Raw genomic sequence first — 17,192 nt, forward strand, 5'->3', positions numbered from 1 at the left:
GGGGAGAGAGAGAGAGAGAGGGTGAGAGAGTGTACGGCCAGGGGAGCAGAATGGGTGAAAAGGGAGAAGGGCGATAAAAGACAAGAAAAATGCAAAGTGGCAACTTACAGCGAGTGCAGTGGCGGCCGCTGGGCGCCGCGGGCTTGCTAATCCGGAGCGGGACCGGCTCGGTACGGATCCCATCCAGGCGAGTCCCGCTCGGTCACTCGGCGCCGGAGCGCCGGCCCGGAGGACAGAGCATTGTTGTTGCGGAGCGGCGCAGGGCGGCGAGCGAGGCGAGCGAGGCGAGCGAGTCCGGGTCCGGGTCGGGCTGCTTAGTTTGGGGAAGAAGATAGGAAAAAAGACTTTGGACGCGGAAAGCCAGGCGGCCGGTCTCGTGCTGGAGGGCGCGAGGGAGAGGTGAGAGTGAGATCTGATGATTGAAAAGCAAAAAAAAACTCTTTGGATCTTTATTCCTGCTAATTAGTTTCCTGCAAAAAAAAATGGCTGTGATTAATTCAGTGCGCATGTGCTTCATTACACAGGCACGAAGGGAAGGGCTAATTAGCCGCCTTCTGGATCAATAAGATTCAGCAAAGGAGAGCGAGGGAGAGGGAGAGAGAGAGGGAGAGGGAGGGAGGGAGGGAGGGAGGACGGAGCAGGCAGGGAGCAGGGAGGGAGGGAGGGAGAGAGGGAGGATGGAGAGATAGATACAAGTAGGGAAAGGAGGAAAGTAATGATCGCCGATGGAAACACGGGATGAAGGGGAGCGAGAGCGGGAAGTGCGACTTTCATTACAGGGACACGCCGGGAGTTGGCGGCCGAACACCGCACGACGCGTCCGTTTCTGGACCGGACCGGACCGGACCGTCCGGCGCGGCGGCGCCGGGCTCGCCCGCGCGCACTCTCGCCGCACACGCGCCGGCTATGAAAAGTAGGAAATCGGCCATGTTGGCGCGGCGCTGTCAGGCGTCGGGCGCAGTCGTCGTCGTCGTCTGTTGTTGTTGTTGTTGTTGTGCGTCGGCGGACGGAACACAACTCGCAACTTGCTCACGCGGCCGTGTCGGGACGCGCGGCGACACGCGGCCGTAAACGCGTGCGCGCGCACGCGCGCGCAGCTACAGACGACCCGTAGTTTCAGACCTCCGGAGGAAGGACGAGCGTTTTACTGGGACTCGAACCTGCCCCAGAACTACCGACCTATCTGCTGACTGCTCGGAAAGGGCTCCACCGGATGTTGGTGTCCACGTTTCCTGCCAACACGCGCACGCGGTGCTGCGTGTTTGGCGCTTTTGCTCAAATAAACAGAGGGACGCAGCCCCCGTCTGCGCAACTTTAGGAAAACGCTTCATGCATTTTTATATTTTCCTTTATGAGTCGCCTGAAAACGATAAGCCAGTCAGGCCAGTCTGCCAGCCAGGCCAGTCTGCCAGTCAGGCCAGTCTGCCAGTCAGGCCTGTCTGCCAGTCCTCCGTCCTGCCAGACAGGCTGGCAGGACGGAGGACTGTTGTCCTGAGCCGCAGCCTGCATGTGTCCTAAATGGATGAAGATGAAGAGAGGGATATCGCGTGCCCCACATAGAGCACAGCCTTGTCAATCAGACCAACTCGCCCTGCACGTGGTGCAACACAGACACAGCGCATGATGCAGGGCTCTCATAGTGAACTCCACAACCACCCCCAAAAAACCTTTATTGTAACGACAGGCCCCAATTTAAACCCTCGTCAGAGGCGTCAGCTCATCCATCAGCTCATCCATCAGCTCATGCGTGTGGCAGCAGGTGTGTTTGTGGTCAGTGTGGAGCTGTGACAGGTTGGGTGGAGGAGGACGCGTGTGGCCATGACATGTCTAACAGAGACCACAACTGGTAGGAACCAGCCTTCATCTGCATTCTGCCGAATAGCAACAGGAAGTCCGTCATATTTATGATCACATTTATGATAACAATAATAATAATAATACACTTTATCATATTTATGATAACAATAATAATAATAATAAACTATCATATTTATGATAATAATAATAATAATCATATTTATAATAATAATAATAATAAACTATCATATTTATGATCATATTTATGATAGTGTGATGCGCTTCTCAGCAAAAATATTATTATGGTTTAAAAATTATCAGTTTTATTATTATAATTATTATTACTGTTATTATTATTATATTATTATTACTATTATTATTATATTGATATTATTATTATTAGTACTGCTGCTGTTGTTGTGGTATATTATCATTATCATTATTATTATTATTATGAGTGTTATTGTGGATTTGGTAAGGTACACTCTCGGATAGTCAGGGTAATTATCCTGCAGGCTCGGAGCACCGCGGATGCGTTTCTGCTTGGCCCGTTGGCCGGCGAGCCGCGGGAAGCCGGGCCAGCGGGCCGTGGCTGCTCCCATCGTCCCGCTGCGGAGGGACGGAGGAGGGACGGAGGAGGGACGGCCGCTCGTCCTCCGCTCCCCCTGGACGGAGCAGGAGACGGCGGGCGTCCCGTCACGCCGCTCGCTGCTCTTTGTCATGTTAATCCCATTGTTGGTTCCCTGCAGAAAGCAGCGGTCCGTCTGCACACAACACGACGTACACCAAAACTACAGCATCTCGCCCCCCACACACAACGCCCTGCCTAGTCACGTCATGTGCATCGTTTACATTTTCAGATCTATATATATGTATGTGTGTGTGTGTGTGTGTGTGTGTGTGTGTGTGTGTGTGTGTGTGTGTGTGTGTGTGTGTGTATTTGCCAAGCCGGGCCTGTAGTGACGTGGCAGGGGCACATGGAGCAGCTACTGCATCGAACCAGCAGGTAAAGCAGAGGGAAGGCCTTCACACGCCTGCAGACCACGACCAGCTCTGACAGCTCATTCCAACCTGTTCTCTTACTTACAGGTGTGCGAACTCATAACACTGATGACCAGTCTGCCGGCCACTCCCCCTCCCCACCCCACCCCCACCCCCACCCACCCAGTGCTGCGTTGTGTTGGGTTGCTACCACGGCTGACGGAGTGTGCAGAATTAGTTCGGCTGACGGCTTAACGCTGCAAATCACCATCTGGAATGGGACTTTGTATTTCTATAAATATTCATTATCGTATAGAACAGCTTATGCTAAAAAATGTAACGTCCTGAATGTATATGATCAAATTCTCTCTCTCTCTCCTCCTCCCCCCCCACCCACCACCCCTTCCATAGCCTCCTGCAGCACAGCATTCCCATATAGCAGTGGGTTCCACCAGCCAAGGAAGGCGTTTAGAACTGTTTTACCAATGCACAACCTGCCGACTGCAGGGGAAAGACAAGAGCGTTGTGCAGCGTGAGAGGCCGACTGGAGGACTCCAGGATTTGCGGCGTGTCTTCACGGGGAGAAGCGATTGTAAAAATGAATAGGTTGACAATAGCGTGCGAGATCATAAAAAAGTCTGGAGTAATTTGGGGCTTGTGAGGGGCATCTCCGAGCCGTGTCAGCATATGTCTGAGCCTGACCATGTGCAAGTCAAGGAGTCCTGCATGCATATACATCTAACTGTCATCACTACGGGACTGAGCTTATTACAACAGCACCGAGTCCATGCTCCAAAGACCAGTCCGAGGTCATGTGTAGCACCAGTCAGAGGTCATGTGTAAGGACCTGTCAGAGGTAATGTGTAGGACCAGTCAGAGGTAATGTGTAGCACCAGTCAGAGGTAATGTAAAGCACCAGTCAGAGGTAATGTGTAGGACCTGTCAGAGGTAATGTGTAGGAAGTGTCAGAGGTAATGTGTGGGAGCAGTCAGAGGTAATGTGTAGCACCAGTCAGAGGTAATGTGTGGGAGTAGTCAGAGGTAATGTGTAGGACCTGTCAGAGCTAATGTGTAGGACCAGTCAGAGGTAATGTGTAGGACTTGTCAGAGGTAATGTGTAGGACCTGTCAGAGCTAATGTGTCGGACCTGTCAGAGCTAATGTGTAGGACTTGTCAGAGGTAATGTGTAGGACCTGTCAGAGGTAATGTGTAGGACCTGTCAGAGGTAATGTGTGGGACCACTCAGAGGTAATGTGTAGGACCAGTCAGAGGTAATATACACAACCAGTCATAGGTCATGTGTAGGACCAGTAAGAGGTAATGTGTAGGACCTGTCAGAGGTAATGTGTATGACTTGTCAGAGGTAATGTGTGGGACCAGTCAGAGGTAATGTGCCAGTCAGGGGCAATGTGTGGGACCAGTCAGAGGAAATGTGCGGGACCTGTCAGAGGTAATGTACACAACCAGTCAGAGGTAATGTGTAGGACCTGTCAGAGGTAATGTGTAGGACCAGTCACAGATTATGTGTAGGACCAGTCAGAGGTAATGTGTAGGACCTGTCAGAGGTAATGTGTGGGACCTGTCAGAGGTAATGTGTAGGACCAGTAAGGGGTAATGTGTAGAACCAGTCATAGATAATGTGTAGGACCAGTCAGAGGTAATGTTCAGAGGTAATGTGTAGGACCAGTCATATATGTGTAGGACCAGTCAAGAGATAATGTGTAGGACCTGTCAGGGATAATGTGTAGGACCAGTCATAGATGTGTAGGACCAGTCAGAGGTAATGTGTAGGACCACTCAAGAGGTAATGTGTAGGACCAGTCAGGGATAATGTAGAACCAGTTAGAGGTAATGTATAGGACCAGTAAGAGGTAATGTAGAACAAATCCGAGGTAATGTATAGGACCAGTCGGAGGTAATGTGTAGGACCAGTCGGGATAATGTAGAACCAGTCAGAGGTAATGTGTAGGACCAGTCAGAGGTAATGTGTAGGACCAGTCGGAGGTAATGTGTAGGACTATTCGGAGGTAATATGTGGGACCAGTCAGAGGTAATGTGTAGGACCTGTCAGAGGTAATGTATAGGACCAGTCAGAGGTAACGTGTAGGACCTGTCAGAGGTAATGGGTAGGACCAGTCGGAGGTAATGTATAGGATCAGTCAGAGGTAATGTATAGGACATGTCAGAGGCAATGTGTATAGACCAGTCAGAGGTAATGTATAGGACCTGTCAGAGGTAATGTGTGGGACCTGTCAGAGGAAATGTATATGACCTGTGAGAGCTAATGCATGGGATGAGTCGGAGGTAATGTATAGCAGCAGTCAGAGGTAATGTATACGACCTGTCAGAGGTAATGTATAGGACTTGTCATGGGTAATGTATAGGACCTGTCAGAGGTAATGTGTGGGACCAGACAGAGGTAATGTATAGGACCTGTCAGAGGTAATGTGTGGAACCAGTCGGAGGTAATGTATAGGACCAGTCGGAGGTAATGTATATGACCTGTCAGAGGTAATGTATAGGACCTGTTAGAGGTAATGTGTGGGACCAGTCAGAGGTAATGTATAGGACCTGTCAGAGGTAATGTGCGGGACAAGTCTGAGGTAATGTATAGGACCAGTCGGAGGTAATGTATAGGACCTGTCAGAGGTAATGTATAGGACCAGTCGGGGAGGTAATGTATAGGACCAGTCGGAGGTAATGTATAGGACCTGTCATAGGTAATGTATAAGACCAGTCGGAGGTAATGCATAGGACCAGTCTGAGGTAATGTATAGTGCCTGTCAGAGGTAATGTATAGGGCCAGTCGGAGGTAATGTATAGGACCTGTCGGAGGTAATGTATAGGACCGTTCAGAGGTAATGTATAGGACCGTTCAGAGGTAATGTATAGGACCTGTCAGAGGTAATGTATAGGACCAGTCGGAGGTAATGTGTCGGCCTTGCAGCCTTTAGGAAGAGGAGAGAGTGGCAGCTGTTGACGTGTTGGCTGCGTCTCTCTGCGGGGGGGGGGTAACTGTCCACGTGCCAGCCTCAACACACACACGCGCGCGCGCGCGCACACACACACACACACACACTGATGAGTGGCATTGCAAATTCGACACAACCTGTGGCTGTGACAGCTCGTAGACGTGACAAAGGAAGGCGGAGGGCTGCTCGGCCGCGCGGCCGTGGGGGTGGGGTTGGGTGGGGGGGGCAGCTGCTGACCACCGCAGGACAAAACGCCCCATTCAAACGGGCCGCGGGGCCGCTAATCTGCTGTAACGTGCTTAAGCTGCTGCTCTGTGATGGGGCTCTTTCACACCCACATTAACTCCTTATAAGTCTACTTACCCCCCCCCCACCACCACCCCTCCACCCCCACCCCCTCTTTATTGTTTTCATTTTCCTAATTTATCTTTATGCTCTTCACTTACTGGACGCGTCCTCTTTACGCAGGCGGCGCGGCGCGGCGGGACGGGACGGGACGCGGCGCCGCGGAGACGCCGCAGCGGAAGCGCTTTACAGATACGACGGAAGCCGCCCCGGGGATTACGCGAGGCGCACACCGCAAGGAGCCGCCGGTGTGTTTGCGCTTAAACAGACGCCGAAACGGACGGCGCGGCCTGGATCGAACTGCGCCACCGGGAAACGCGTCCACACGAGAGGCCGGCGTGGTGGCGCGCTCACAGATAGGGCGGCACGCTGGCCCTGGTGTTCCGGTTCAGCACACGACGCGGACGCGCCGGGAGACGCGAAAACCACAACGCGCCATGCGTAATGTTGACTCGCTCGCTCCCCGGCAGCGCCGACAGACAGGGACGCTTTACCCTCTGTGTGTGTGTGTGTGTGTGTGTGTGTGTGTGTGGACACAGGATCCAGGTGCAATGGCAGCGCCCTCTTTTGTCCGGCCGGCCGGCCGGGCCGCGGGGGAATCCGGGAGCGCATCAGCCTGCAGGAGACGCACGCATCCAAACCCCGTCCGTCTGCACGTGCTGTGGCCCAGCTGCGCCACATGTGCGGACTCCGAGCCTATCAGACGAGCGGGTCCTGCGCGCAGGCCGATACTGCATGGAGACCAGGCCCACGCAGGCCCGTCGGACGCGATACATACCAAGCATCGCACACGTCCGCTAAAACGGTTCGCTAAAACCAGGTCCGAGGATCTCCTCCCGACCCGCAGCTGCCGCGTGACTCATTCGGGACGCCGGAGCGGCAGACCCGCGCGGTCCCTGTCCTCTGGGCCACGTGCAGTATAACGAAGGCAAAGGATGCTGGTAAAGGTCCCGGTACTTCACCGACGGCGTTATAACGCGTTAATTACCGGCCAGTTAGCCAGAACATGGCGCGTGCTGAACGCACACCGAGCTGAGCTCAAACCCGTTTCACGCACATCCCCCGCCGTTACAACACGCACGCACACGCACGCACGCACCGCGTGTCCCGGCGCGGGCCGTGCCGTCTGCGGTCCGAGTCACACAGGAAGTAAATAAAGGCCGGTCACGTGAGGCACAACCTTTTAAAAAGCGTGAGATTTTATTGCAACACTTTGTGGAAGTGACACTGCTCCGTCATCCTGCAGGAAGTAACCAGCCTGCAGGGCGTCCACCCACACAGGTCCGCACGACCCGCATCAGCCTGCCCGTCTCACACAGACCCGCATCAGCCTGCCCGTCTCACGTAGACCCGCATCAGCCTGCCCGTCTCACACAGACCCGCATCAGCCTGCCCGTCTCACGTAGACCCCCTTCGCGCTCATATCGTTATATTCTGATTGTATAATCTTCTCATATTCTTCTTCTCTTATAATTCTTATATTATGCGCTTACATTTGATGTTCTTATATTATTCTCTCGTTTTGATAATAATTATTATAGTTTCATATCATATTTTTATATTTTTATATTATCGATGTCACAGCAGCCTGTCCTCACACATGATGTTTTGTTCTAAATATGGCGGACTGACCCATCTCTCTATCTGCTCACACACACACACACACACACACACACACATATATATATATACATGTATATATACATTTACATATATACATGTATACATATACGTGTATGTGTGTGTATATATATATTTATACATGCATGGGTCAGTTAATTAGCATGGTGAAAAACGGATTATTTGCATGTGAAGCAAAACGAACTTTGATTTACGTAATAATTATGAATGTATATAATAATAATAATGATGCTGATGATAATGATAATAATAATAATAATGATGATGATAATAATAATAATGATAATAATAATAATCATTTTATTTGTGGGCACCTTTCAGAGCACTCAAGGCCAACTTACAGACCGCGGTTATATGTATATCATAAATATGATGCATGCATAGGTTATACATATATTGTAAATATCTAGCATGCATAGGTTATACATATCATAAATATGATATTTGCATAGGCTATATATATATCATAAATATGACGCATGCATAGGTTATACATATATCGTAAATATGATGCATGCATAGGTTATACATATATCGTAAATATGATGCATGCATAGTTATACATATATCGTAAATATGATGCATGCATAGTTATACATATATCGTAAATATGATGCATGCATAGTTATACATATATCATAAATATGATGCATGCATAGTTATACATATATCGTAAATATGATGCATGCATAGTTAGACATATCGTAAATATGATGCATGCATAGTTATACATATATCATAAATATGATGCATGCACAGGTTATACATATATCGTAAATATGATGCATGCATATCTATACATATATCATAAATATGATGCATGCATAGGTTATACATATATCATAAATATGATGCATGCACAGGTTATACATATATCGTAAATATGATGCATGCATATTTATACATATATCGTAAATATGATGCATGCATAGTTATACATATATCGTAAATATGATGCATGCATAGTTATACATATATCATAAATATGACGCATGCATAGTTATACATATATCGTAAATATGATGCATGCATAGGTTATACATATATCGTAAATATGATGCATGCAAAGTTATACATATATCATAAATATGATGCATGCATAGTTATACATATATCATATATATGATGCATGCATAGTTATACATATATCGTAAATATGATGCATGCACAGGTAAAAGGTGGCGTCCTGGCGGAGTTGTTGTGCAGCCTGTGTGGAGGCGCCGGTGGGTTTGGTTTTGGTGAGCGGGTTGGAGTGACGCCGTGATATGAAATATGAAGGGGTACCGTTTGAGTCCTAGCCTCCGTGTTTTTCAAGTCGCGGCTGCAGATGAACTGTCGGTAACGAAAAGTGCGCGTGGCGTTATTTGTCGGTCGTCGGCGCGCGTTCCTGCCAGACACACGACCGAACGTGACGAGCGGTGGTCTGCGCGAGGCCGCGTCATTTCCATGACAACTGGCCCGTCGCCGCAGCGCCCTGACGCGTGGTCCGCCCGACGCGTCCGCGTCCTGGTTCACAGCCCCAAGACCTGGGACGTGTGTCTGAGACACACACAGCGCCACACAAACACGCACCTGCGTGCTGCTTTCCCTTGTGCACACAAGCTGCACGGTACACACGCTTAGTACACAACGAATCAAACAATTCATAATCATTAAGTAAGTTTATATATATGCGTATATATATATGCATATGCTTCCATATGCTTGTGTGTGTGTATATATATATATATAGAAATAAGCACATATAAGCACATATAAGCACATATGCTTATACATAAGCATATAAATATATGCTTATATGCATATATAAAAGCATTTATATATGCATATATATAAACACATTATATATATATATATATATATATGTACACACACACACACACACACACAAGCATGTGGAAGCATATGCATATATATATATATATGTGTGTGTGTGTGTGTGTGTGCGCGCGCAATTTTATGGGTAATTCAGATCATCCATCTTCGACTGAAAATATGAAAATATGTAAGCCTCGCGACACAACTATTTCAACGTGATCAGGCTGTTATTAATGTTGTTATTAATGTTGTTATTAATATTGTTGTTGTTGTTGTTTTGGCGGCGGCGGTGCTCGCTCTTCGGGGCGCGTCCCGGTCGGTTCCGTGTGATTATTTGCTGCAGTAAAAAATAAAATCAAAAAGCGGAAACGTTAAAACCGACGTGCGCGCGCGCACCGCCTTGGAGCGCGCGGCATCGCCTGGAGCGCGTGGATGAGCGAGTCCGGCACCTTCACCGCTGGGCCGCTTTCCTGTCTTGTGTCTTTCTGAGAGAAAGACCAAGGAGGGAACTTCCGCTCGGCGTCCTCACGCTCGCTCTGCTCCGGCTCCGGGTCTGCTCCGGCTCCGGGCCTGCTCCGGCTCCGGGTCTGGAGGCGGCGCCGCGGTGATTTGACAGCTGTTATCTGTTATTCTCTGTCCAGCCAATCAACAGGCCGGCGCAGGAAGGCCATGGGTGTGGCTGAGTAAAGCAGCAGCGAGGACCTCCACGCGGGGAGACAGACCTGAGACCAGACGCGCTTTGGCCGCTGAATAATGGACAAATCCCGGACAGGCGAGGGGGGTTCCACAGGGCCTGGAAAGGGGGCGAACCCCCTAAAACAGAGGGGAACCCAAATCAGAGCCATATGACCCCCCTCCAGGCAGCAGCAAGACAAAGCCCCTCAGACGGACCGGAGGAAAAGCCCTGTGACAGCGAACCCAAACGAGACCGCGTTCCGGGCCTCGGAGCGCTTCCCTCAGAGCCGATCGAGCGGCGTCTCCTGGACCCCCCCCCCCCCACGTGACACGCCCCGAGAGAACAACAAAGACACCGGAGGGGGACCCACATGCAGGATTATCACCACGGGCCAAACTAGGAACCCTCAGTGCTGGAGCCCTCCACCCGTCCAGCCCTCCACCCGTCCAGCCCCACGGCTGCAGCAGCAGCCCTTCACTTTTTTATTTTTTTATTTTGCTATACTCTAATATGTGTGGCTTAAAAACAAACAACCCTACCAGTAGACATGCGAGAATACCCGAGGCCAGGGGGTTCAGGAACCTCGGGTATTCCTGAATACCCGAGGTTCCTATAAACCCCCTGGCAACCCGTTCTAACATCTTTCCGTAACACCTGAACAATATGAGCAGGATCTTCACGTTGACTCGGCCCCGCACACGAACACCGGCGCCTGGCTCCACGGAAATGGCTGTATTATTTACTTCTCTCTCCCAGACGTGGCACCTTGGAGTATCCAGATAATCAGGGGGTGGGGGTGGGGGAGGGACGGGGACGGGGGTGAGGGCTGTTTCACACTGTTACCACTGTCCCTGCCACGGGGTTCTGTTCGTTCTCGCTGGTTCTGTACATCGATGTGTAGCATTGTGGGACATATGTGCCCAACCCGCTTCACGTTTGGTAAAAACTCAATAAAAGCATTTTAAACAGAATACCCGAGGTCAGACGCAGTGTTTTAACAAATTTGCATCAACCTCAATTCAGATTCCTATGAGATAAATAACACCACACGTCATATCGGGGGTAGGCAAGCCGGGACACACGCACAAGGCTGGGCTGTTGGAGAAGGAACCAGAACCGTCAGTTCTGTAATCCACTTCCCCCTACGGTGCCAACGTCCGCTCAGAGCCACGCGCTCCACACCGATGCTGAAAGTGGGTCCAGAGACCAGACGAGGCCCGCTGCCATGTCCCCGCCCGCACAGGTCCGCTCACTCAGCCCCCGCCCAACACCGGCAATCTTCTGCATGCACTGCGTAGGCAGCTGTGGGCCTCACACGTCCCCACACACACACACACACACACACACACCGCCCGGCCTGTCGCGGGCACAGGACGCCGCCTGCGAGTGGCAGGTTGGCGTCGCACTCATCGCTAAGCGGATGTGGCGTAGCTTCCGGAGCCGGGGCCAAACAGGGGAGCCATCTGGACTGGGGGTGGATGTGGGCCCACAAGTGTGTCAGGCAGCCGCAACCGCCGAGACTGGCGATTAAAATGACACTTGGCCTCCATCAGCTCTTCCGCCCATGACATGTAGCTCTACCACCCCACCCGTTTTTCTTCCTCTTATTCCTTTTTTTGTTCATTTTTGCTGGTGTGAGGTGGAGTAGAGTCTGCTGCTGCTGCTGGTGGGTGGGTGTGTGTGTGTGTGTGTGTGTGTGTGTGTGGGGCTCTACGACGTGGTGGCTGCTCTTTACCTTTGGCATTCCTGGGGCCAATAAAAAGCAGGTGATTAGTAAGGCCGCTCCCTGGCAAGGTGTCAGCTCGTTAAGTCACGTGACAGTGGAGCTGTTTACCTGTGCAGGACACATGCACCACAGACGGAGGTCTACCTAATAATGCCCTCTTTGTCCAGGCATGTCAGCTGTGCAAATACACGTGCATGTGTGTGTGTGTGTGTGTGTGTGTGTGTGTGTGCACGCTAGCCAACAACAGACATGAGGATGTCTGTTACATACGGAATTCTAGTCGAAATACCTGCCGTGTAATTTGAGAGTAAAACTTTTCCAAATTAGCTCACCTGATGGTGCCGCCATCTGTTCCGCTGGCACATCCACATGACAAGGCATCTCCAGAACAACCTATTCATCTTGGTATGGAATGAATAAGGCCTGTCATTCTGGTACAGCCGAACACCGAGACCCACCCCTCCCACTGCAGTCACTTGACGAGGCCGCCGTGTGAATTTAGACGTGTAGCGAACCCGGATAGACGTGTTCCTGTGGATAAACCATACCGATGGTACTTGTCCGGCTCCATCAGCGGTCTGGTTGTCTGTTGTTCTGGTTTACTCACAGGACCTGAAGGCTTTGGACCGGAGGCAAAATCTGTTGTCCTTCCTTCGATGTGTTCTCATTTTGTATGCTGTTAAATTTGTGTGCACGTTTGCATGTGTGTGTGTGTGTGTGTGACAGATGATATTTACAGTTGTATAACACCAGTTCCAGTTGTGTAAGGGGACTGACTGATTTGTACTGTGTGTCCCTAATGGCCTCGCAGTTTATCATTTTAATCTGATTCGGTTAAACAAGTTGTTTTGCTACATACGGGGCCCAAAGATATCAACAAGAAAAATTTTTCGTCAGCCTCCGAAAGGTCAAAAGCCTCCCTGTGGTCAAATGACGGACAGCAATGTGACATTCCCCTCATAGCTCCCAGGATTAACACATTAACATCACCGCTCCTGCACAATCCACCCCAACACACTGCAGCATGATGTCTGCACATGCACGCCGCACATGCACATGCACGCCGCACATGCACGCCGCACATGCATGCACGCCACACATGCACATGCACGCTGCACATGCACGCCGCACATGCACGCTGCACATCATGCACACTGCCCATGCGTTCTGCACATGCACGCTGCATGCTGGATGAGCTGATTCGTGACGACTGAATGCATGACTTAATTTGGAGGTGGATTTCTCAGCCATATTGCAACAATTTCTATTATTTTTAAACAAAACTTAAGGTTTTAACAGATAGAACAATGACTAAAAAACAGATTTGTAAAATTGCTAACCGCTTTGTTTTGTTTTTTGAGTCGACACATGTCACCAGACCACATGGAAAAGTAAATGGCTGAGCATGTGTCATGTTTTGGTACCATGTTAGAACCAGTCTAATCTGAACCTGAACCGTAACGAGTCTGGCTCCAATTTCACACTTTGAAATGTTTTAGTATTGTTATTTTCCTATATCTATTATTCAATATGTGATGTGCAATCTGTTTTTATCTTGTTACAACGTACAATGTTTTCTATCTTGTGTTTTCAAATCTTTACGTATTTCATAAATTGTGGTAGTTCATATGTTCAACTTTTATTTGTGGAATTTTAATTACAGTGCTTTGACCTTTCTTGACTTTTTAAGACGGATGACAACTTCAATATCCATTATTTTTCCACACATAATATCCATATATAAATATTTGAAACAGAGTGATGAGAAATAAACTTTTCTGACCTTTACCATGAGAAATTTAGCATTTGGTACATAATGTGTTGACGTTAAAGTTCCTGTTTCACTGTTAGCTACAGTCTATTCATTATCAGGACACATTTTTGGGAGTCGAGTGAAACGCGTCACTTAATGGATTTCACCTCATATATCATGTTTCAAAGCATCTCAGCTCTGGATTCCAATACAGATCATGAACTGTTCAGCCCCGCATGACCAGATGAAACTCATCAGACGAGCTGAAATCAGAGCACCACCAAAACCACTGACACCTTTTTTAGTACCTACATGCATGCCATTTCAACCTGTACACCATCTCAACATGCACTCCATCTCAACCTGCACTCCATCTCAACCTGCACACCATCTCAACGTGCACTCCATCTCAACCTGTACACCATCTCAACCTGCACACCATCTCAACATGCACTCCATCTCAACCTGTACACCATCTCAACGTGCACGCCATTTCAATCTGTACAGTACACCAACTCAACCTGTACACCATCTCAACGTGCACGCCATTTCAATCTGTACAGTACACCAACTCAACCTGTACACCATCTCAACGTGCACGCCATCTCAACCTGCACACCAACTCAACCTGTACACCATCTCAACGTGCACGCCATCTCAACCTGCACACCATCTCAACATGCACGCCATCTCAATCTGTACACCATCTCAACCTGTACACCATCTCAACCTGTACACCATCTCAACCTGTACACCATCTCAACCTGTACACCATCTCAACATGCACGCCATCTCAACCTGTACACCATCTCAACATGCACGCCATCTCAACCTGTACACCATCTCAACATGCACGCCATCTCAACCTGTACACCATCTCAACGTGCACTCCATCTCAACCTGCACACCATCTCAACGTGCACGCCATTTCAATCTGTACAGTACACCAACTCAACCTGTACACCATCTCAACGTGCACGCCATCTCAACCTGCACACCATCTCAACATGCACGCCATCTTTATCTGTACACCATCTCAACCTGTACACCATCTCAACCTGCACACCATCTCAACATGCGCGCCATCTCAACCTGTACACCATCTCAACCTGTACACCATCTCAACCTGCACACCATCTCAACATGCACGCCATCTTTATCTGTACACCATCTCAACCTGTACACCATCTCAACCTGTACACCATCTCAACATGCACGCCATCTCAACCTGTACACCATCTCAACGTGCATGCCATCTCAATGTGCACACCATTTCAACATGCACACCATCTCAAAGTGCACGCCATCTCAATTTGTACAGTACACCAACTCAACCTGTACACCATTTCAACATGCACGCCATCTCAACGTGCAAACCATCTCAACATGCACACCATCTGAATGTGTACACCATCTCAATGTGTACACCATCTCAACCTGTACACCATCTCAATATGCACACCATCTCAACCTGCACACCATCTCAACGTGCATGCCATCTCAACCTGTACACCATCTCAACCTGTACACCATCTCAACCTGCACACCATCTCAACATGCACGCCATCTTTATCTGTACACCATCTCAACCTGTACACCATCTCAACCTGTACACCATCTCAACCTGTACACCATCTCAACATGCACGCCATCTCAACCTGTACACCATCTCAACGTGCATGCCATCTCAATGTGCACACCATTTCAACATGCACACCATCTCAAAGTGCACGCCATCTCAATTTGTACAGTACACCAACTCAACCTGTACACCATTTCAACATGCACGCCATCTCAACGTGCAAACCATCTCAACATGCACACCATCTGAATGTGTACACCATCTCAATGTGTACACCATCTCAACCTGTACACCATCTCAATATGCACACCATCTCAACCTGCACACCATCTCAACGTGCATGCCATCTCACACCATCTCAATGTGCATGCCACCTCAACCTGCACACCGTCTCAAGGTGCACACCATCTTAATGTGTCCGCTGTCTTTGGGGTTTCAACACAGTCTTTCAAAGAGCATATTTCATGCTACTGACAGTGTCACTGTACTTGTCTGTACGGTGTGAAGGTAGCTGTCGACACGGGGGGGGGGGTACTGTATATTTTAAATGCCGTTGCATTTTCAACATTCACGCCAGATATAATGCACACAAATAAATAGATAACCTGCTTTTTGCCAGTTTTTTGTTCCATCTTGTGTTTTCTAATATGTACAAATACATTTTCTTAAAAAAATAAAGGACGGAGGAAGAAAGATGAAACCACTTTTAACATATTCTGTTTTGAATTGTGGATAAATTGTATGTCCCATATATCCATCTTTCATGTCTTCCTTTTTCTTTCTGGGGGGGGGGGGGACACACAAAGGGAGGCCGGCTGCAGCAGAGTGCTGTGCAGCCTTCATGTAAAACAGGCTCTGGCATTGGAGCCGTGGGCAAGGAGCAGTTCTGTCAGCAGGCCGCAGGAGGTGTGGCGTCTCCTCCCCTCGCTCCCGCAGCATCAGGACCGTCCTGTCGGGAGGCCGGCTGAGCCTTTGGGCGCTGCATGGGGCATCTCTGGAAGATGCGTTTCAGATCACCCCCTTAATTATCCCCACAAAGACAGATATTGCCTCTGGTACTGCTAGGTGTTGTATTTATCCCTACACGCTAAACAGTCCAAAATGATGCATGGGGAAGCAAAAAATGATAATAAAGTGTTAGATCGCTTATCTCCCTTTCTCCCCTTTTCAAAAAAGCGGCTTGCTGCTGTCTGTGTACTTATAATTTGCGGTGACCCAAATTTTGTGAAATTACTTTGAACTTTTCAAACAAAGGCTCCGAGCACTTTAGCTCCGTGCAGCCAGCGCTCATCTCACACTGTGCTGCCTGCACCGTTTCCACTTGACTGGCTTAATTCTACCAAAAACCACTTATATTCACTCAGGATTATTTACAGAGCATAAAGTCACCTGATTTCCAGTAATTTAAGAGCTAATATATTACCTGTTTTAACTTTTAACTATGAGTAAAACATTCTCCTGCAGCGCAGGTGAATAAGTACAGATCTCTGAAACAACTCGGGAAACAAGATCTCCCTGAAACCTGCAGGCTTCCTGTTTGGGCAGACTGGCCAGGAGGTCATTATGGCCGACTGAAAAACGCTTCACTTTTCATCTGGAGCGCACGCAGAAATGAGTCTTTGGTCTGTTGCAAAACATCTGCGAAAAATATATAATGCAAGCTGTCAAGATGTGAAGTGACAGACATGTTATGAATCAAATCCACCTTCGCTCCTTCAGAGTTTCGGACGCTAATGAAACGACAAGACCGGGCTGGAGATTGAGGCTGAGGCCAAATCAATTTCAGAGTCACTCTGTATGGAAATGCTGACCCACCTCCGGCCCGCACCGCAGCAACACGCCCGGCCACGCCTCCCCTGCACAACTCCCTCTCCCTCACACACACACACACACACACACACA

At 49.0% G+C, this 17,192-nt stretch overlaps 1 protein-coding gene across 1 annotated transcript in view; it reads right to left on the reverse strand.

Annotated features, from left to right (window-relative positions):
- Positions 1-337, reverse strand: part of zfhx3b (zinc finger homeobox 3b) — a 220,201-nt gene extending 219,864 nt beyond the window's left edge. The window contains exon 1 of the mRNA XM_056278772.1: positions 109-337. The gene's annotated coding sequence lies outside the window, so the exon portion shown is untranslated. The remainder of the gene's footprint in view (positions 1-108) is intronic.
- Between the last annotated feature and the right edge of the window lie 16,855 nt (positions 338-17,192).

This window comes from Lampris incognitus, chromosome 4 (genome assembly GCF_029633865.1).
Source record: "Lampris incognitus isolate fLamInc1 chromosome 4, fLamInc1.hap2, whole genome shotgun sequence".
In the NCBI taxonomy this organism is placed as follows: Eukaryota; Metazoa; Chordata; class Actinopteri; order Lampriformes; family Lampridae; genus Lampris; species Lampris incognitus.